Source organism: Athene noctua, chromosome Z (assembly GCF_965140245.1).
Source record: "Athene noctua chromosome Z, bAthNoc1.hap1.1, whole genome shotgun sequence".
NCBI classification, from domain to species: Eukaryota; Metazoa; Chordata; class Aves; order Strigiformes; family Strigidae; genus Athene; species Athene noctua.
This window is the reverse complement of record NC_134077.1, coordinates 31688910-31710375: the sequence shown is the minus strand read 5'-3', so window position 1 is coordinate 31710375 and position 21466 is coordinate 31688910. Positions and strand designations below refer to the sequence as shown.

The following is a 21466-nucleotide window of genomic DNA, read 5'->3' as shown; positions in this document are numbered from 1 at the left end:
CGAACCAGGGCAGCGGGGACTCGGAGCGGGCAGAGACCGGAGTGACGACGTCGCACGCCCCCACGTAAAAGAGCAGCCCCCGGGGAGCGCGGCCAACAGGGCGGGCAAACAGGGCATGGCGCGTCAGAAGTGTGAGGCGCGTCAGTTTGCGCAGGCAGGGCGAGCAGACAGGGCGCAGACGCTCTCCGGGTTCCTGAACTTATCCAAGCTAGCCCCGTTACGGTCCTCCACGAGTAGACCGAACCCGGGTCTCCACTCGCATCAAAACCATCGCCAGAAAGAACATGGTGACCCAGACGGAGCTGCCACACAAACATGCAGAGGTTCAGGTCCTGGGTGCAGGGAGTGCCTGGGCCGGAGGGCAGCAGGGACAGCACCCGTGTGTGCGGTGATCAGCTGGGTGACCTGCTCACATGGTGCAGGGACTCAAAGGAGAGGTTGAGAGATTAAGAAGTGTTAGGGAATGTGAATGGGAAATTGGCTGGTGGAGTAACACCTTCGAACCCCTGAAGCAACAGGAGCTAATGGAAGCTGCAAACAAGGCAGGTAATCCCTCACCCTCCTGCTACCAGGCAGAAGGAGGGGCCCTAAGAGACGAGGGAGGCTGGAAACAGGTCCCTGCTCGGGGAGGCAGGAAAATCCTCTCCCCACGTCTCTCACCCCCCATCGTGCCCCTTCACAATAGATTCGGGGCCCTGGAACTTTTGAACAAAGAAGAGAAGGGGGAAGAAAATGAGACCAATGAAGAAGACCACGGTCCACCAAGGCCAGGTCACTTCAGACCAGGTATTAAAACCAGCTCTGAAAAGAACCCCAGAAGAGTCATTGTAGTGGGTGACTCCACTCTAAGGGGTGTCGAAGGCCCCATATGCAGACCAGACCCGCTTCATAGGGAAGTCTGCTGCCTCCCTGGGGCCTGTGTCAAGGACCTTACAGCAAAACTCCCTACCCTAGTGAGACCCAAGGATTCCTACCCTCTCCTGGTTTTTCAGGTAGGTAGTGATGACATCACCAGGAGAAGGCCTAAAGCAATGAAGAGAGACTTCAGGTCCTTGGGAAAACTGCTTAAGCGGTCGGGGGCACAAACTGTGTTCTCCTCCATCCCTTTGGTTGGGGGGATGGACGAGGAAGATTACAGGAGAATTCAGCAGATGAATGGGTGGCTCTAAGAATGGTGTTACCATCAGGGCTTTGGATTCTTCAATCATGGGTTGGTATACAGGGCACCTGAACTTTTAACATTAGACTGGATGCACCAGTCCCAGAGAGGGAAGGGGATTTTGGGGCAGGAGTTAGCTGGGCTCATTGACAGAGCTTTAAACTCGATTTGAAGGGGGAAAGGGGCAAAACATCGGCCCATCTGAAGTGCGTGTACACCAATGCACACAGCATGGGTAACAAACAGGAGGAGCTTGAAACCATGATGAAACAGGAAAATTATGATGTAGTGGCTATTACAGAAAGATGGTGGGATGTTTCCCATGACTGGAGTGTGCCAGGTGATGGCTACAAGCTCTTTAGAAGGGACAGACAAGGAAGGAGAGGTGGTGGGGTGGCTCTGTATGTTAAGGACTGTTATGATTGCTTCGAGCACAGGTGTAGTGAAGACAGGGTTGAGTGTCTTTGCATTAGAATCAGGGGGAAGGCCAACAGGGCAGATGTTGTAGTAGGAGTCTACTATAGGCCATCCACCCAGGACAGAGAGGTGGATTAAATATGCTATAGACATTTGGGTGAAATCTCACCATCTCTTGCCCTTGTTCTTGTGGGCAACTTTAACTTCCCAGACATCTGCTGGAAATACAACATGGCAAAGTGGGACCAGTCCTGGAGATTCCTAGAATGTGTAAGAGACAACTTCCTGACGCAGCTGGTGAGTGAACTGACCAGAGAAGGTGCCCTGCTGGATCTCCTCTTTGTGAACAGAGAAGGGCTGGTGGGTGATGTGGCAGCTGAAGGACAACTACGGCACAGCAATCATGAAATAACAGAGTTCTCTATTCTTAGAGAGGTCAGGAGAGGTGGTATCAGAACTGACATCCTGGACTTCCAAAGGGCTGACTTTGTCTTGTTTAGGCACGTGCTTGAAAGGATCCCCTGGGAGACTGTCCTGAAGGGTATAAGGGCCCAGGAAGGCTGAGCGCTCTTTCAGAAGGAAGTGTTAATGGCTCAGGAGCAGGCGGTCCCCAGGTGCTCTAACAGAAGTTGACGCCAGAGAAGACCACCCTGGCTGAACAGGGAGCTTTGGCTGCAACTCAGGGAGAAAAGGAGAGTTTACAGCCTTTGGAAGAAGGGGCTAGACACACACAGTGATTACAGAGAGGCTGTGAGGCTATGCAAGGTGGAAATCAGGAGGTCTAAAGCCCAACTGGAAATTAATCTGGCTTTAGCAATCGAGGATAAGAAGAAATGTTTCTATAATTATGTCAGCAGCAAAAGAAAGTCCAGGGAGAGTCTCCATCCCCTGCTAGATGCAGGCGGAAACATGGTAACAAGTGATGAGGAGAAGGCTGAGGTGCTTAATGCCTTCTTTGCATCAGTCTTTAATAACAAGACTAGTTGTACTGAGGGAATCCAGCCTCCTCAGCCAGAACACAGAGGCTGGTAGAGCGATCCTCCTGAAATCCAGAAGACAGCCAGTGACATGCTGCATCACACAGACACACACAAGTCTATGGGACCAGATGGGATACACCCGAGGGTGCTGAAGGAGCTGGCTGGGGTGCTCGCCAAGCCGCTTTCCATCATTTACCAGCAGTCCTGGCTGACCGGGGAGGTCCCGACTGATTGAAAATTGACCAATGTGACGCCCATCTATAAGAAGGGTCGGAAGGATGATCCGGGAAATTACAGGCCTGTCAGCTTGACTTTGGTACCCAGAAAGTATGGAGCAGCTCATCCTAAACACCATCATGCAACACATGCGGGACAATCAGATGGTCAGGCCCAGTCAGCATGGGTTTATGAAAGGCAGGTCCTGCTTGACAAACCTGATCTCCTTCTATGATAGAGCGACCTGCTTATTGGATGAGGGAAAGGCTGTGGATGTAATTTACCTTGACTTTAGCAAGGCTTTTGACACCGTTTCCCACAGCATTCCCCTGGCAAAACTGGCTGCTCGAGGTTTAGACAATTGCACACTTTGCTGGGTAAAAAATTGGCTGGACAACCGGGCCCAAAGAGTTGTGGTGAACGGAGTTAAATCCAGTTGGCGGCCGGTCACGAGTGGTGTCCCCCAGGGCTCGGTTTTGGGGCCACTCCTGTTTAACATCTTTACTGATGATCTGGACGAGGGGATCGAGTGCACCCTCAGTGAGTTTGCAGATGACCCCAAGTTGGGTGGGAGTGTTGATCTGCTCGAGGGCAGGGAGGCTCTGCAGAGAGACCTGGACAGGCTGGAGCCATGGGCTGAGGCCAACTGGAGGAGTTTCCATAAGGCCAAATGCCGGGGGCTGCCCTTGGGCCACAAGAACCCCCAGCAGCGCTACAGGCTTGGGGAGGAGTGGCTGGAGAGCTGCCAGTCAGAGAGGGACCTGGGGGTGTTGATTGACAGCCGGCTGAACAGGAGCCAGCAGTGTGCCCAGGTGGCCAAGAAGGCCAATAGCATCCTGGCTTGTGCCAGCAATAGCGTGGCCAGCAGGGACAGGGAAGGGATCTGACCCCTGTATTCGGCACTGGTGAGGCCGCACCTCGATTCCTGTGTTCAGTTTTGGGCCCCTCACTCCAAAAAGGACATTGAATGACTCGAGCGTGTCCAGAGAAGGGCAACAAAGCTGGTGCAGGGTCTGGAGCACAGGTGGTACGAGGAGCGGCTGAGGGAACTGGGGGTGTTTAGTCTGGAGAAGAGGAGGCTGAGGGGAGACCTCATCGCCCTCTACAGCTACCTGAAAGGAAGCTGCAGAGAGCTGGGTTTGAGCCTCTAGCCTAATAGAAAGCAACAGGACAAGAGGTAATGGCCTCAAGTTGCACGAGGGAAAGTTCAGACTAGATATTAGGAAGCATTTCTTTCCAGAAGGGGTTGTTAGGTGTTGGAATGGTCTGCCCAGGGCAGCGGTGGAGTCCCCATCCCTGGAGGTGTTCAAGAGTGGTGTTGATTTGGAGCTTAAGGATACGCTGTCCGTGGGAACTGTGCTAGGTGAACGGTTGGACTAGATGATCTCCAGGGTCCTTTCCAACCTAGATGATTCAGGCAACTCTGCATGGACCAAGGTAAGAAAATTGGACTGTTAAGTACTGCTTGGTGATCTGGTAGATTCTGGTGGGTGGGAGCAAGTGAGCTGTGCATTAGTACGGGCTGAGGGTGGAGTCCGCAGTAGCATTCTGCTGTACTGCGAGGAAAATGACCAGAAGTCTCGTGAAGAAAACAAAAAACAAAAACAAAATAATAAAAAAAAAAAAAAGGGGGGGGGGGGAACAAAAAGACTAGGCTTAGTGGGAATTCAGGGAAGGTCCCTGAAAACATTCCCCCAGACAGCCCATTGGGGAGAATGTTGATACAATGGAGGAACGTTCCGAATACAAAGGGAAAGGACAAAAAGAAAATGAAAAGAAAGTGATACATTATTGTGGTTTTGTGTGGACAAAGGAGCCCATTTTGGGACGTAAGGTTTTTTGGCCAAAATACGGGTCAACAGAGAACTGATTACGTCAAGACTTAAACTTCTCAGAATTTCATCAAGGCATTTGAGATTCAACAGGAAAAGGACTAAAGTCCATCAGCCTTCTTACAAAGGCTACGAGATCAGATGAGAAAATATTCTGGTACGAACCCCAAAGACCCTGTAGCTCAGGGATTGCTAAAAGTCCACTTTGTCACAAAAGCATGGCCAGACATCCAGAAAAAAGTTCAAAAGATAGAGGGATGGAATGAGAGGCCACTAGAGGACTTACTAAGAGGGGCTCTTTAGCTATAAATCCCACCAGCAGCCCTTGATAATTTTGAGGGTGGGACCCCGGGAGGAAGAAGTGATATTCTTGGTTGATACCGGGGAAGCAGGACTTCTTTAAATTATATTCCCTTGGGGTTGGAGCTATCGGACCAATGGGCATTGGTGGCTGGCATAAAAAGGGAAGGGTTTATGGTTTCTGTATTTAAAACTATCAGTTTGATGTGTCCCAAAGGCAGGCAGTAATCTGCTGGACCGGGATTTGGTGATACCTTTAGGATTACAAATCCACATTTATAAGGAATATATGACTATTACTAAGGATGAAGTAGATATAAACCCCATCATGTGGGTCAAAGAGGGTAATAGGGGAGGACTAAAAATCTCTCCCCTTGAAAACTGCCTTATTGGATGGACATGACATAGTACAACAGCTAGCAGAGGGGCGAAAATGTCTTCAACCAATAATTGAAGGGTTGCTTAAGGATGGACTACCTGAACCCTGTATGTCCCCTTTCAACGCCCCCATTTTGCCAGTTTGAAAAATGGATAGTTCTTACTGATTAGTACAAAACTTAAGAAAAGTAAATGAAATAGTCAAAAAAGCGATATTGATTGAAAAAGATGACCTAGTATTAACAACAGCTCCGTGTTTGAACCCAGCCACCTTTCTGTGGAAGGGCAAGGATAAGGACAGAGACTCTGACTTGGAACAAGATTGCTTAGACTTAATAAATTACCAAACCAAGGCAAGAGTGGATCTCAGGGATGTGCCTTTGCACACAGGACTAAGGTCATTTATGGATGGGTCCTCAAGGACAATACAAAGAAAAAGACATAATGGATATGCAATAATTGAATAAAATTGAAGTAAAAGAGGGAGTGGTTCATGAAGAGCTTATCAGACAGGTACTAGTCAATCTGATTTTGCCAGCTGAAATTGCCGTGGTGCATGTTAATGGACATCAAAAAGGGGACTCTTTTTGGGCAAGGCGAAATAGATTAGCAGACAAAAAGGCCTGAGAAGCAGCCTTAGGGCCTGACGTAGTAACCATGAATTAACTTAACCCTGAAGTACCCATTTTACAAGAAACACCAATCTTTGAGGAAAAAGAAAAATAAATGCTTAAGGAAATGGGTGTCAGTGAACTGAACGGGAAATGGGTACTCCCTGATGGGAGAGAAATGTTAAATAAGCAGCTTATGAGGGAAGTCTTGGCCATCCTGCACCAAGGGAGCCATTGGGGCGTACAAGCCATGTGAGACCTGACGTTGCAAAAATATGACTATATAGGAATTTACACTATAGCCAGACAGATTTTTGAACAATGTCTAACATGTAAAAAAATAAATAAGATGCTTAAGGAACAACCTATCGGAGGGAGGAATCTGGGTGTAAGACCCTTTCAAAGTATTCAGACTGACTTTACTGAATTGCCTAAAGTAGGGAAAGTGAGGTACCTGTTGATGTTAGTAGGTCATTTGTCAGCTACAACAGCGACAGTGGCCAAAATAATTTTGGAACAAATTATTCCTAGATATGGGATAGTAGAAAATACTGATTCAGACCAGGGATGACATTTTATTTCAAAGGTATTACAAGTCTTAATGAGAAGCTTAGACATATCTTGGGATTTCCACACTCCTTGGCACCTTCCTTCATCTGGGAAAGTGGAACAAATGAATCAGACAATAAAGAGACAATTATCCAAGCTGGTATTAGAAACCAAACTGCCTTGGACTAAGTGTTTACCTATAGCCTTATTAAGGATCCTACATCGTAAGGATGTAGGAATCTCCCCTTATGAGATAGTCTTTGGACCACCATACTTGAAACAAAGGATATATTTCTTAAAAACAATATACTTGGACAGTCTTCTTCATCATCTTTTCTCAGGCATCAAGGACTACTAGCTCAAACTCCACCATTAGAATTCACAGTTCATAAGTTCCAAACTAGAGATTAGATCCTAATCAAGTCCTAGAAGGAGGCCAAGCTCCAGCCAGATTGGGAAGGACCATTCCAAGTCCTCTTGACTACAGAGACTGCGGTATGAACAGCTGAGAAAGGGTGGACACATTATACCTGATTCAAAGGACCAGTTGAACCCGCAGAGGAACTCTGTGAATGGCAAGTCCAGACTACTGAGGATCCTCTAAGGATGACATTCAAGAAAAAACATCCATCTACCTTACAGATGTGAATAAGTGAAATATTGGAAGTAGGAGCAATTGCAGTTACGATCTAAAAAAAAAAAAAAAAAAAAAGGTCTGCTGGTAAAAATGTTAGGAGGAAATTGGATGGCAGTGATTACGTTAATAGCCATGGGCCTTAATACAAGTGACAGTATAAATAGAAATGAGAAGACAGATGATAAATGGAAGGGAGGGGCTGGGTATCCAGATAAATGTAACTAGGACAGAAAGACCCCAAACTATCCAATTTGATGCCTGTCAGGTGTTCAACTGTGGAGGTGTTGAAACCCAAAGACGACTAAGTAGTGAAAGTAAATATCTATGCCCTGAGACAAAAATTTATAGGGGGCTGCCATGTCCTGGGTGGGATCATGTATGGTGGACTACCACCTACCAGGGATGGACCTATACACCCTCCCTGTCCAATACAGCAAAGGCTTTAAGAGATCACATAAGCATATCTAAAGGGGTCCCCAGTTCCACCTGCTCATCTTTACAATGTAATCCCATAGTAATAACCATTAAAAAGGCTGATAACCTTGTAGATCACACTTATGGCCTTGGAGTAGATGTAGCAGGGAGGGACCCTGTAGCGAGATTTAGAATAATAGTATGGGCATTACCACCTAAGATCATAAGGAAAAACGCAGCCCACTCAATCCCCTGAAGACGGAAGACTGATCCTCCATAACGATCCTAAAATTGCGGCAGTTGTGGAGGTAAAAGATCTTAAACAGACTTCTGAAATAGAGACAGGACATGGGGATACAAATGCCTGGGCAGAATGGATCAAATATACGGTACAGAGTGTAAATCGTAGCAATTGCTATGTCTGTGCAACAGCAAGACCCATGGCACAAGTTTTTCCCTTCCCCTTGGGTTGGTCTCAGGATACACGAGGCATGCGGTCCATGATTGGCCTCTACCAAGAGAAGGCTGCTTGGGGTAATGAAACTTGCAAGTCATTAGCATTATTATTTCCCGCTGTACAGAACAAAGATGTCAAGATACCACCTACTTTCTCCACTGTCTCTGGTAACCATTCAGCTTGTCTCTCACGACAGGGTGGGAAGGCTACTAGATTTGTGGGAGAATTCAACTTGTGCACAAAAAACTTGAATGTGACTAACGGTGGTGCGGGAAACTACTCAGCATTAAGTATCCCCAAAGCAGACCTATGGTGGTATTGTGGAGGAAAGATCCTACAACCCATTCTACCAGCAGACTGGAGGGGAATGTGTGCAAATGTTCAATTCGGCATCCCATTTACCCTGGCATTTGAAAGAAAAGCAGAGCCATCAGGTAGACAAGCAAAGAGGAACCTAGGAGTATCATTTGATGATCAGATATACATTGACTCTACTGGAGCTCCTCAGGGGGTCCCCGATGAGCGTAAGGCAAGGAATCAAATATCAGCAGGCCTTGAGTCCTTCTTATTTTGGTGGGTAACTATAAATAAGAATGTAGACTGGATAAATGATATTTATTATAATCAACAGAGGTTTATAAATTATACCAGAGATGCATTAAAAGGGATTGCCGAGCAACTAGATGCCAAGAGTAGAATGGCTTGGGAAAATAGAATAGCTCTAGATATGATATTAGCTGAGAAAGGAGGTGTATGTGTAATGCTGGGGAGCAAATGCTGTACTTTTATCCCAAATAATATAGCCCCTGATCACCAAAGCATTACAGAGACTTACTACCTTGGCAGACGAACTAGAAGATAATTCAGGAGTAGACAGTTCACTAACTGGGTGGTTGGATTCCTGATTTGGGAAATAGAAGGGAATGGCTGTATCTAGCCTCACTTCTTTGATTGTAGTAGCAGGTATTCTAACAGCAATAGGATGCTGCATAATCCCTTGCGATTGAGGATTGGTCCAGCGTCTCATTGAAACCGCCTTGTCAAAACAGATGCCTCGAGAACCATGCCTCTTTCTTGACAAGATGATGTTACTAGAGGAAGAGGGAGATGAAGATGCAAGAGGTGACTTGTCATCAGAGAAAAGATGTAAAATCATGTTGTCAAAACTCGAAAAATGTTCATAGAACAATACTCAGAGAATATGCGAAAAGCAACAAGAGTATAAATAAAAACATGGGGGAATTGTAAGGGTAAGAATGTTGTTTTCGCATATTCAGCCTGAGGGGAATGGCAGGAGCGATTCACCAAAGCAATTAGCGAGATCAATTCACAACCATTGAAATTCCTGGCCTGGGGTGAGAAGACAGGTGGTACTTTTGTCAACTGTGATGACCAGTACTTAGAAATGGCTTTAGATGGATGCAGATACCCAGAGACTTGGGGAACCTGAATTTCGAACTTTTTCTGTCTCAGTACGCTTGTGTGATGTGCTCATGCATATTTTCTCCGCCTTGGAGAAAGCCAAGGTTCATTTCCATGAACATGCGACATATGAACACATACCTGAAGGGGCGTATCGGTAGGCGGTTTGGGAAGTCTGTACACCCTGTAGTACTCAGCCAATGAGGAATCAGGGGAGGGAACTTGTGGCCGGGAGAAAGGGATATAAACCATTGCACGATGGCTGTTGGGCGCGTCCACCTGGTGGGGCACCCGGTCTTGCACTAATGTAATAAAGAGTGCTTCAACCGCATCCTGTCTGAGCCGTTGATAACTGGCAACCGAGCATTTTTCACATTAACTAATGCTAAAAAGCAGAGAAACCAACATCGATTTGGCAGACAAATCTATCTGAGCCAGCCTCACCCTTGGTGTGAACTGGGATTGTTCAGAATTCTGGAAATATCCTGACAGGTTCTGAGCCTCCAATTTCCACTAGTTTCATAGTAGTGTTAAATGTTTTTCATTTAACTTACACTGGTCCTCAATTGCAAGTGCTCTTCTACTCAGCCAGTAAACAAAGCTACTATGGATAATAAGTAAAAATCTTCCTGAGCCAAACATATCGGTCAATAACTAGTCAACAGTTAGTGCAAACAAACTTTCTTACCTATAGCATTTAAAGTAATGGTCTAAATTGTTTAAGCATTTGGAATTTGTCTGTGGTAGGCTGTCAAACAAGCTCTCATCCAACAGACTCATTCTAGCTGAGATTTTCAAGTTACAAGATTTTCTTTTTGTGTACCTATCCCAGCTCTAAAAAAACCAAAACAAACAAACAAACAAACCAAACCAAAACAACCCAAAACAAAGTAAAAGAAGGTTTGCTTGTTTTTATTAGGGTAAAGGAAAAGAAAGAAAAGCATATTCATTCAGAAGGACAGTAGCTCTGTAAATCTGTGGAATTTTTAAATTTGGTGTAATTTGAGAAATGTAATCAAAGGAGATAATAATGAAGGCCAAATCAGAATAACCTCAGATGTAAAGAACTGTTTAAACTCATGTTTTTCATGCAGTGTAGTTATAATAACTACTATTATCAGGAAAATACAGATGACATAAATGCTGTCAGTGAGAACTGCTCTTAAAAATAAAAAAAAAAAACCACCCAAAAACAAGCACAAAAATTTTTCCTATAAGAATCTTATTTTTAATCAAATACACGTTACTTTTCAAGCAGGAAGCCAATTGTTTTTGCTAAGTGATCGAATGTGCAGTCAGACACCAGCAATTGAATCCTGAAATTCAGTTTGTCCATCCTAGGCAAGAAAAGGGTTTTGGGTTCAAGCATGCACTATATTACAAAGGGAGGCACTTAAATACATGAAGGGGAGGCCATGCATTTGATTTCAGAAGACTGAAATACATCTTGCAATGTGAGGCTTTGATATTATTCATATGGTAACAATATACCATTTCCTCCAAGTGCTCAATACATTGGAATAAAAAGACATAATTTGCTGAGATTGTGTTGAACACTTCCTGTCCAGAATACTGATCAATTGTCATTCAACTTCCAAGGCTAATCCACCCAAAACAGCCCTCAACATAACCTTTGAATTATTCTTTTAGCACTTTAAAAATCCAGTTAAAATAATTTACCATTTTACAGAATAAAACGATGAAACAAAGACCATAACTGTATTTTCACTCTGCTTCTAAAATGCAGTTCTAGTGCCCCAGGGACTCCTTTCATCTAGTGTAAGTGCTGGCATATGATGTGATTGTTAACGTAGCTGGCCACCAGATGAAGTGAATTATCTAAACTGCCAAGGTTCCTACTTTCATTCCAATTTAAACATCAATTTAACACAGAAACTGAAGGGTATTATGAAAGCTTTAATATGAACCATTTCAGACATTAAAAAGAAATAGAAGGATTTCACAAACCAACAAAACAAACAAATATGTAATTCATTGAACCTAAAGATGAGTTGGAAAATGATCAGTGCACAAAGGCATGTCTAGCTAACTCCCCATGCTGGCAAATTAATGCAGTAAACCCTGGGCACCTAAAAAAAAATGAATCACCTGTATGAATCCACAAGGGCATTATCCAGAAGCAACTGTTACACCAAATGGTTAAAAGGGGAGCCTGTGACTGTTAGTTACTTTTTCTAAGGGAAAAGAGTTTGAAGCATATTCTGTTCTTTAAGATCCCATATTCAGTAAGGATTTGCTCCAGTTAAAACAATTTTATTACAGATTCCTTTCTGTGAGTCAATCACTATTTTTCTCAGCTCCTTCCTCCTCCATATAATACTAATTCTCTCATTGTTCAATGTCATACCCACAAGTCTGTGAACTCTTTAACACAGCAGCTCTCTTTGCACAGCACAATTCAGCTGCCTCTTATCTAGGGTACTGAGACATCATTAGGCAGAAAAACCGTGAGTAGTATTAATCAGCTTACCATGCACTAAGAAGACGTTCTAGTCTCAAAGCATGTGAGAAAACTCTGAACAAATGTTCTGGGGCAGATGAAGTTTCTATATAGAGAAGGGCCCACTTCTGCAAGGATTTATGTGACTAGCTAGTGATTTAAAAAGGAATTACTTATGTTAAGATGTGGTTGTTTGTAGACAGTTTTCATATGAGATTAAAAATAAATTACATCAAAAAAGGTAAGCCTTAAGTCTAGTATGTTCCTCCAGTACTACAGTGTACTACAAAACACGTTAAAACTAGATGAAGCTGTTTGTAATGAGGCTAAAGACCCAATAGGCACGTCTGAAGATTTTTGTAAAATCCAAGCTTATTATCTACTAGCACAAATCATCTTAGTCCCTTAGTGGAAAGAAATATTATTTCTACGTTATACTTGAACAGAGAAGAGTTTATCAGTAAACAAGGAAAAAAGATCACCAAAGGGAAGTAGAGACTTAGAAGAAAATGCAAATATGGTTACTGTGTTTTGGCATTAATGAGGCTGCACCGGATATACTTTATTTTGGTCAATATATTACAAAAAGAATAACAACAAGATTGCAAACAGGTCCCAAAATTATTCAAGGATTTGAGGATAAAAGTTGGCTTCTAAAACTAAGAGGAAAAGAGAAACAACTGACAAACTTCATTAGAACATGAAATGAGGAAAACCTATAAAACTGGTCAGAACACAAAGTAGTCCCTTTGGTCATAAATGGGAGAGGGAAAACAGCCCCATCTGACCTCTTTTGCATGAACGATGGCTGTACATGGAACAGAGTGGTAAAACAAATAGGTAGTGACAATCAATTTGAAGGGGATTTAATAAGATTAAATTAGTCAACATATCAATAAAAGGTCTGTTTATTTTACATTGGCAATTTGATATTTCTCTCAGCCAACTAGTTATCAAAACCTCGATTCTACAACATAATCAAGAAAAAAAAGGAACTCATATAGTGGTGAATGGAGTTAAATATAGTTGGTAGCCGGTCACAAGTGGTGTTCCCCAGGGGTCTGTATTGGGGTCAACCCTTTAACAAGGATCTGGATGAGTGGATCAAGTGAGTTTGGAGATGACACCAAGTTAGGTGGGAGTGTTGATCTGCCTGAGGGCAAGAAGGCTCTACAGAGCGATCTGGACAGGCTGGAGCGATGGGCCGAGGTCAATTGTATGAGATTCAACAAGGCCAAGGGATGGGTCCTGCACCATGGTCACAACAACTTCACGCAACATTATGGGCTTGGGGAAGAGTGGCTGGAAAGCTGCCCAGCTGAGAAGGACATGGAAATGTTGATCAACAGACAGCTGAATATGAGCTGGAAGGGTGCCCAGGTGGCCAAGAAGGCCAATAGCATCCTGACTTGCATCAGAAATAGTGTTTTCAGCAGGACTAGGGCGGTGACTGTCCCCTGTACTTGATACTGTTGAGGCCGCACCTTGAATACCGTGTTCGGTCTTGGGCCCCTCACTACAAGAAAGACATTGAGCTGCAGGAGTTTGTCCAAAGAAGGGCAATGGAGCTGGTGAAGGGTCTGGAGCACAAGTGTTGTGAGGAGCAGCTGAAGAAACTGGGTTGTTCAGCCTGGAGAAAAGGAGGCTGAGGGGAGACCTTACTGCTCTCTACAGCTACCTGAAAGGAGGTTGTAGTGAGGTGGGTGTTGGTCTCTTCTCGCAAGTAGCAAGTGATAAGATGAGAGGAAACTGCCTCAAGTTGCACCAGGGGAGATTTAGATTGGATATTAGGAAAAATTTCTTCACTGAAAGGGTCATCAAACATTGGAACAGGCTGCCCAGGAAAGTGGTTGAGTCACCTGGTTGAGTCCCTGGACATATTTAAAAGACATGTAGACATGTGCTTAGGGACATGGTTAGTGGTGAACTTGGCAGTGTTAGGTTTATGGTCAGACTTGATGATGATCTTAAGGGTCCTTTCCAATCTAAATGATTCTACTAATCTGTAAAAATGCCCAGTTGAAAAACAGGCATCTTGCAAAACTAACACTTTGTACTGCCCCTCAAAACAACATAAGACCTGTGCTTTGAGGATACAACAACTTCTCAGTGATGAAAGAAAAGGTGTAAGAGCAATATGTACCAGCTGGGGGGAAGGAATATCCTGTAAACAGAAGCAAACTGTCAAATAAGAGTCCTTGATGGCAGAACTACTTGTTTCTGGCAAATTTAAACAGCAAGACACTAGCAGTACATCCTGGAGGGATGTCGGAGGGGTGGAGATGAGATGATGAGATGAGATGAGATGAGATGAGATGAGATGAGATGAGATGAGATGAGATGAGGTGAGATGAGGAGATGGAAGCTACATCCTTGGAGATGTTACTGCTGACCATTATCTACTAAGAAAAGTATGTCAAATATATAACAAGTCAGCTTTTGTACAATATGACTAATAATTTCAACTTCCACAGTTACAGCCTGGTGGTCTGTATGTTTTTGTTGAAGAATAACTGTACAATTTTGTAGATACATATTGTAAGAAAAACTATGGTACATAAATTGGTTCTGTTCTTATACAGTAACAGCAAACACCAAGAAAAAGACCTCAGTAATAGCCTGAGATAGGAAGGGAAGTGGGGGAGTATAAGGAATGGAAGATCACAAACCTTCCCGTTTTTTAGAAAAAGAGGGGAATAAAGTTGGAGCAAGACCCAGAATTAAAAGCCTTGTACTAGACTATGGATTCCGTCAGAATATATCTTTGGTTTTCCCCTCATCTCTCCTTTGGAAAATATTCCAAAGACGACTTCTTTTTTAACTCTTAATTGATACATCCACAAGACACCTAGCCCCAGGAATAGGGTATATAATACACTGTGATATTCTCTACAGGGTATCTGTTTCTACTACTTACTGTAAAAGATATAAACATATCAAGTATGTTCCTTTGATACTGATGTTATCCTACATGCAAATATTACAAAGTTATGGCTTTCTTATCAGTGTATTTATTCTTCTTATCACACTTTTGATGAACTAGTATTTTAATCATTTTATCATGCACCCATAAAATTCCACAGAGATGGAATAAGACTGTAGTGTTCTACATAAACTGCTGACTCTGTGCACTTACACTCTGCTTTATCTGAATCTCAAGCTTTTGTGTGTGTGTATGCATTTATATATATATATGGCTTTGGCATTACTTTTAAAGTCCGTTTTAAGGGAAATAACATGTTGAAAGTGAAGGCACACAAAACAAGCACATGTTCTGGACATGCAAATACAACACAAGCAATGCTTGTCAAGTGTGAAAAGGTAGGTACAACCAAAATATGTATCTATGAATACACAAAGGATGCTTCCTTTCTCACAATCCTTTTCAAATTCCTGATCTTGGACTTTCTGCTCAAGACTCGAGACCATTTACAGTAGTTCCAAAACACTGACTTTATTAATGCACAGACCTCAGCAGGACAAGAAGTATTGAGGATGATTGATTGAAATTCAGAATATCTTTCAAAATTATTTCTTTGACATAGCCACTAGGGAACTCTTGTTTGTTGAACTTATTATTCATTCATGTATTCATGAAAAAAAATACAATAAAAGCATAATCCCTCCACAGTGCCTCAGTGATCACATTGAAATGAACCCAGAGCTTTGCAGTGCTAAGCGAGGTCTTTACTTTGCAACAGAAGAGTTTTATATTGCAATATCATTAGCTGAGCCTAGAGTTTACATTATACTTATAAATCAGCAAGGGAAATATAACCCACACTGTAGTCTAAGGTTATGATGAAAATCAGATATTAAAAATACACTTGCATAGTAACAACTGTTTATGTGACTATTTTATTTTCTTCTTCTTAAATGATTTTACTTAAATGATTCAAATGTGTTGAAACGTAACTAAAAATGTGAATCTGTTTGCATTTTGACAATTAAAATATGGGTCAAACGAAATACAGAAATACAAATAGGCTTTGTTTATTTGAAAGAAGTTCTTCGAGTAAACCAGTATCACAGGAAAAAAACTGTTATTTGGAAAAAATTTACTGACATGATTTAAATCAAACTTTTCTATGTTCAAAATACTGAGAAAATAAAGGACAACAATTTAAGGGGCAAATCCTTATTATAAGCTCTAGCACTGAAGATCATTTATGTTCATGAATGTGAATGAGATATATATAATTTTGCTGTACAATATGATACCAAACAACTTTTGTTTTCCATTCCTTACTAAACTTCCCTGCTGTTCCTCTTTTTACACCAGACATTTAGATGTTTCTATTCAGCTGACATTAGGTTTACATCGTATATTCATATCCTGTCTTATCTTGAAAAAAATATATTTACATACTAGGTATATCACGTTTTGCATTAATAATTTCCATAATTTGTCATTTATTTTCAACCACAATAGGTGCAGAGCCACTTGGCAAGGCACTATGACTGTACCTGACCTTGCTGTTGTCAAACTGTTGCACTAATCAAGAGAGTTTCTGGAAATCATCTTGACAAGTTGTTTCCACTTGCTTCAAAAAGAATCTCCCATCTTCTCTGATAAACACATATAACTTGTGATAAAAGGATAAAGAATCCTCCTTGACCTTGAAGGGTCTGGGTCAGCTTTCCATTGAATACTTCCTATGAGTGTTGATCAACCAGACCAAAAAGTTTAAAAAGCCTTGAGTTAACAAAGCGTATCTGTCTGCATAAAAAAATAATTAGTTTTTGAAAGGGATAGAGAAAATAATTAGGCCCAAACGCAGCCTTCTGAATCTAAGACTAATGAGAAGAGTAGGCATTCATCTCAGTTCTCAATATGGAAGTTGCAGGACTTCTGTTTAGGGGACACCTACACTTATTGCCTTCCAGAAAAACTGTGCATTCCCTTGCATTAATCTATGTTCTTACTCCTTCAACTGGACAAAGGATGTTAGTCAGTAAAGGTTGTGTTCAACTGTTCGCTGTTTGCAAAGAATTTTGATAGGTACCAAACCACATAAGATGCTTTTAGGTACGGTAGACTACTTCTCACCATTCTCATGATCTAAGCATAGAAGATTTACATGATGTCATCCCAGCAATGGGAAAAGCATGAAGTTTCATCTCTAACTGATACACTTTGACATGTAATCAAATAAGATTTTCTGAATAAATTCTTGAACAGAGAAAGTCACTTATGGTTAGCTTCAAAATACTGTGACAAAGAAACTCTAACACCATGCACAATCTTGCTGTGTATTTTAAAGAGTGTTGGAGATATTTTATTGAAAATTTTTGAATATTTCCTTTCATTGATAGTCAATCCCTCAACCTGCTGTTACTCCTGGTAAGCATTTTGCTGTGTCCATACACAGAAAGATTAATATTTATGCCTAGAAGACAATAGTTTTATTTTCTAGATAATGGTGAAATAACAGCTTTTAAAATGAACTTTTCTTCAATTGAGAAACAGTGCCAATTTCTTATCAGCTTGTCATCACTTCACCAACTACTTCTGAAATAACCTACAAATTTTTTTGCCTTCTTTTCTTCTGCATGTTATTAATGGTATGAGCTATAAATCAACAGGAAGTCTAAAAGCACTACAAGCAAGTATACACCAGCTAACAAGACATTCTGCTAACAAGTCATTTAACAATAAAGTTTCAAATGCATTGGGGACATCTAAAAATGTCATTTCACATGCAATATCAACATTACTTCAAATGGTGACTCTGATTTGAGTCAAACTGGAAATTTTGAGAAAAGTAAATCTGGTTAACAAGATCATAAATTGTAAAGCTTAAATTAAAAGATTATTTTAGCTGAATAGAGATTGGAAGGTGATTATATTACAATTAAATTATCAGAAAATGGGAAAAAAACTCAGTTTTCAGAACTATATGTATAACCTCTTAGGAGCTATTTGTTAACAGAAAACAAATTCTTTACGTGATGGGATGGGAGAACCATTCTTCAGCAGTAAAAAAACCCATGTGGCCTCTCCTTCCTCATCTCTTCAGAGCTACAGGGTCTACAAAGAGGGATTGTGAAAGTTTCTCTGTCTTCTCTTTATTCTGAGCATCTTGAGGACTTCACTCAATACTTTGTTAGTGTTAATAGTAGTTTCAATTAAAAAAATACAGTTTAAGTTCTCAACCTTCAGTCTCATGACATAGTGTTTTTCTCCTTGTGTTGGGTTTGTCTGTGGCAGGATTCTAGTTGCAGTAGAGGGGGCTACAGAGGTGACTGCTGTGAGAAGCTTCTTGAAGCTGCCCTGGTTCCAAGTCAGACCCACTTCTGGCAAAGACTAAGGCAATTAGCCATGGTGGCTGCACCTCTGTGATAACACATTTAAGAAGGGGAACTTGGAAGGAGGAGGAGTTGTGAGAGAAATACCTAGGCAAACACTGAGGTCAGTTTGAAGAAATAAGGAAAGTGCGGGACAGGTGCACCAGAGCAGAGACCCCCCTGCAGATGCCCACCTGAAGCCTGTGGAGAACCCCATGCCAGAGCATGTGGCTGTGCCCAGAGAAGGCTGGGACTATGTGGGAAGTCCCTGATGTTGTAATTCGGCACTGGGAAGACTGCAACATGCAGGAAGGACGCACACTGAGCAGCTCAGGAAGAGCTGTAGCCTGCGGGAAGGATGTTGGAGAAGTTCATGGATGACTGTCTCCAATGAGAGGGACCCCATGCTGGAACAAGGGAAGAGTGTGAAGAGTCCTCCCCCTGAGGAGGAAGGAGCAGCAGGAACAATGGGTGATGACCTGACCACAACCCACATCCTCCACTCCCTGCATCACTAGGAGAGAGGAAGCAGAGAAACTGGGAGCAAACCTGAGCCCAGGAAGAAGGGAGACATGAGGGAGAACATGTTTTTAGGATGTCGTTGCATTTCTCACTGTCCTATGCTGTTTGATTGGTAAATTAGTGTTGGTGGTTGTGTTCAAATTAAATTAATGTTCTTTTTTTTCTTCCACAAAGGAATCTGTCTTTTGCCTGTGACCATAATAGGTGAATGATCCCTCCCTGTTCTTGTCTTGATCCCCAAGCCTTTTGTTTTATTTTTTCCTCCACATCTCTGAGGGAGAAGGAGTGAGCAAGTGACTGCATGGTGCTCAGTGTTTATCGAGAACATGCAATTTTTCAGGCCAGTGTATACCATGCAAAATTATACTCACGTACCAGTCTACTCCATCTACAAGGCAGAGAATACAACTAGGCAGAGATGATAGCTCAGTATGCAGAAATATATTTGCATTCACCCTGAGAAGCAGGATTAACTGGTTCAATAGTACTGATTAAATAGTATTGATGTACCTATACAGCTTTCAGGACTTCAATTAGCTCACTTATCTTTGCATAACACCACACTGAATTGTACATTATAATGTCAGTCACAAATATGCAATATATACACACACTTATAAGAGCCTTGCTACCAGTCCTTCTCCTTTAATCAAAGCTCTTACAAGACGGAGCTACCCAGATTTTTTATTTGGAGGAATCATCTCCCTCCATTCTCAGACTGCTCAAGCAGGCTTTTTGATGTATCCCTCTCTTAGAAGCCAGATCCCTCTCTCCTGTCTTAAAAGATGTCAAATATCCATATAAGTAAAGCTAAATTGACTTAATCAGCATAATCATATATATTAAATGATTGCTTAAATTCTTATCCTGTTCCATATTCAGTGGTTATTGTATACAATTTCCTGTGTCAAATGCTAACTCAGGGAATACAAGGTCTCCTATGACAGTTAAGAACAAGTGGTAGGTCAACATCCCAGGCAGCAACTGTCTCTTCTAGGAACCCTCCTAAGTGACACAGGGCCTTCCCTCCCTCAAACTGCTGGTAGGTTCCAATTCTCTCATTTGCTCTGTTCATCACATTTATCTGACCTCTCACCATCCTAGTCAGGTAAAACTGACCTGGACCTGCTCTAGCAGAGATTGTTAGATCTTCAGTGAGGAGAACCATGCAATCTGCAACAGTTGCTCAGGAAAACAACAAAAGTGAATCTTCTGCTACAGCGAAGGCCTAATCAATGGTCAGCTGAAGTCAGTGGGAGTCAATGGATTTCAAAAGTTTTGCCCTGTTTAGCATGCAGTCACTTCTTATTACATTCACAAACACCAGCCCATTACCCACTCCCTATTCAAGCATCACCAAATTTCTAAACTTGTAAGAAAATTATTCCTAAAATGTCTTCCACTGACTTTAGCACAGAGAGATTAACATTAAAGCATTTGGGAGTAGCAGTATTTCCTGTTCATTCCTAAGTGTTTTGCCAGCTGAATTTCAACAGGATGTGAAAACGCCAGTGATTAGACAAGCATAAGCTCCTGTTCTCACATGAAGTTCGTTTTAAGATCAAGGCATCAGTCAGTGTAGCCATAGCAATGGCAATTTTATTGTAGCACACTAATATCTGAACTGTCACCATGGAACCAAGTTACAAAGACTTAGACAATCAATTCCAATTATAATAGTTAAATGTTCATGACTTAAATCCTACAAATGGTAATTTTCATACATGTATTTGGATTAAATATTTCTATTTATTGAGCACAGAACAAGTTCTGCTTAGCATTGTAATACCAGTGGAGGTCATTCAGGATATAATTTGCCTGATATCGAAACAAGCATCTTTTTTTTTCTTTTTTTCTTTTTTTTTAACCTACAGTCAAGTGGCATTCAAAAAGGTAAACTCCTGCTGTCTTTGGAGATCAAAGAAAATCAAGGAAATTACTTCCAATCTGATCCTGAGCAAGCAAAGATTCAGCTGTTTGATATTTCAAAAAGCAAATACATTGGCACCAATTGGAATTGGGTTTTACAAAGTAATTTTTTATCCTGCAGTCATATAATAGTAGAATTAAATTTCCCTGTAAGTTTGTTTTGGAATGAAGCAGAAGAAAGAGAAAAAAATGGAATAGGATGATCTAAAGACATTTTAAAATATAGATTTGGTTATTATTTTAGAAAGAACAAGAATAAAAGGTAATTTTATTTTTTTCCTGATTGGTGGGAGATGTAAGAAGGAGGAGAAAAGATTGAAATAGCAAACTAAGTAAAATAAGTCTCCCTGTAACAGATGACACTGGATGCTTTATCAGCACATACCAAAATACACTGTCTACTGGTCGGAGAACCAAAAATCGTATGTCAGGGGTATGGCTGTTTTGTGGATTCTGATAGGAAAATAAGCATCCAGAATACTCACTTCAGCAGAAGAAGTGTAGCCTTCTCCACTCGTTCAGGATACTTTGGGGCCTAAACATAAGGTATACCTTGAGGTATAAGGTGGCTCATTTGAACAAACAATCAAAGCTTGCAGAAATCAAAACAGTGATTTGTTTACTTTGTGCCATCTGCCTCCAACATGACATAAACCTGGACAGCATAATGTATTACTGTTTGTGCAACAATAGTATGGACACATTTACTGGTAGTGAATTTTTTGTTGAGAAAGTGGGTTTATTTGGGGATTGTTTAAAGAAGATTCCAACTTGCTTACATAATTTCTTGGAGGAATGTTGTGTCAATTGAGTGCTTAAAGTCTTATTCACCTGGAAAATCCAATATATGATAAGAGAAAAAAAAAAAAAAACCCCAACATACAACAGCATTAC

At 41.7% G+C, this 21466-nt stretch overlaps 1 pseudogene; it reads left to right on the top strand.

Annotated features, from left to right (window-relative positions):
- The first annotated feature begins 115 nt into the window (after positions 1–115).
- Positions 116–10337, top strand: LOC141973256 (uncharacterized; annotated as a pseudogene).
- The last annotated feature ends 11129 nt before the right edge of the window (positions 10338–21466 follow it).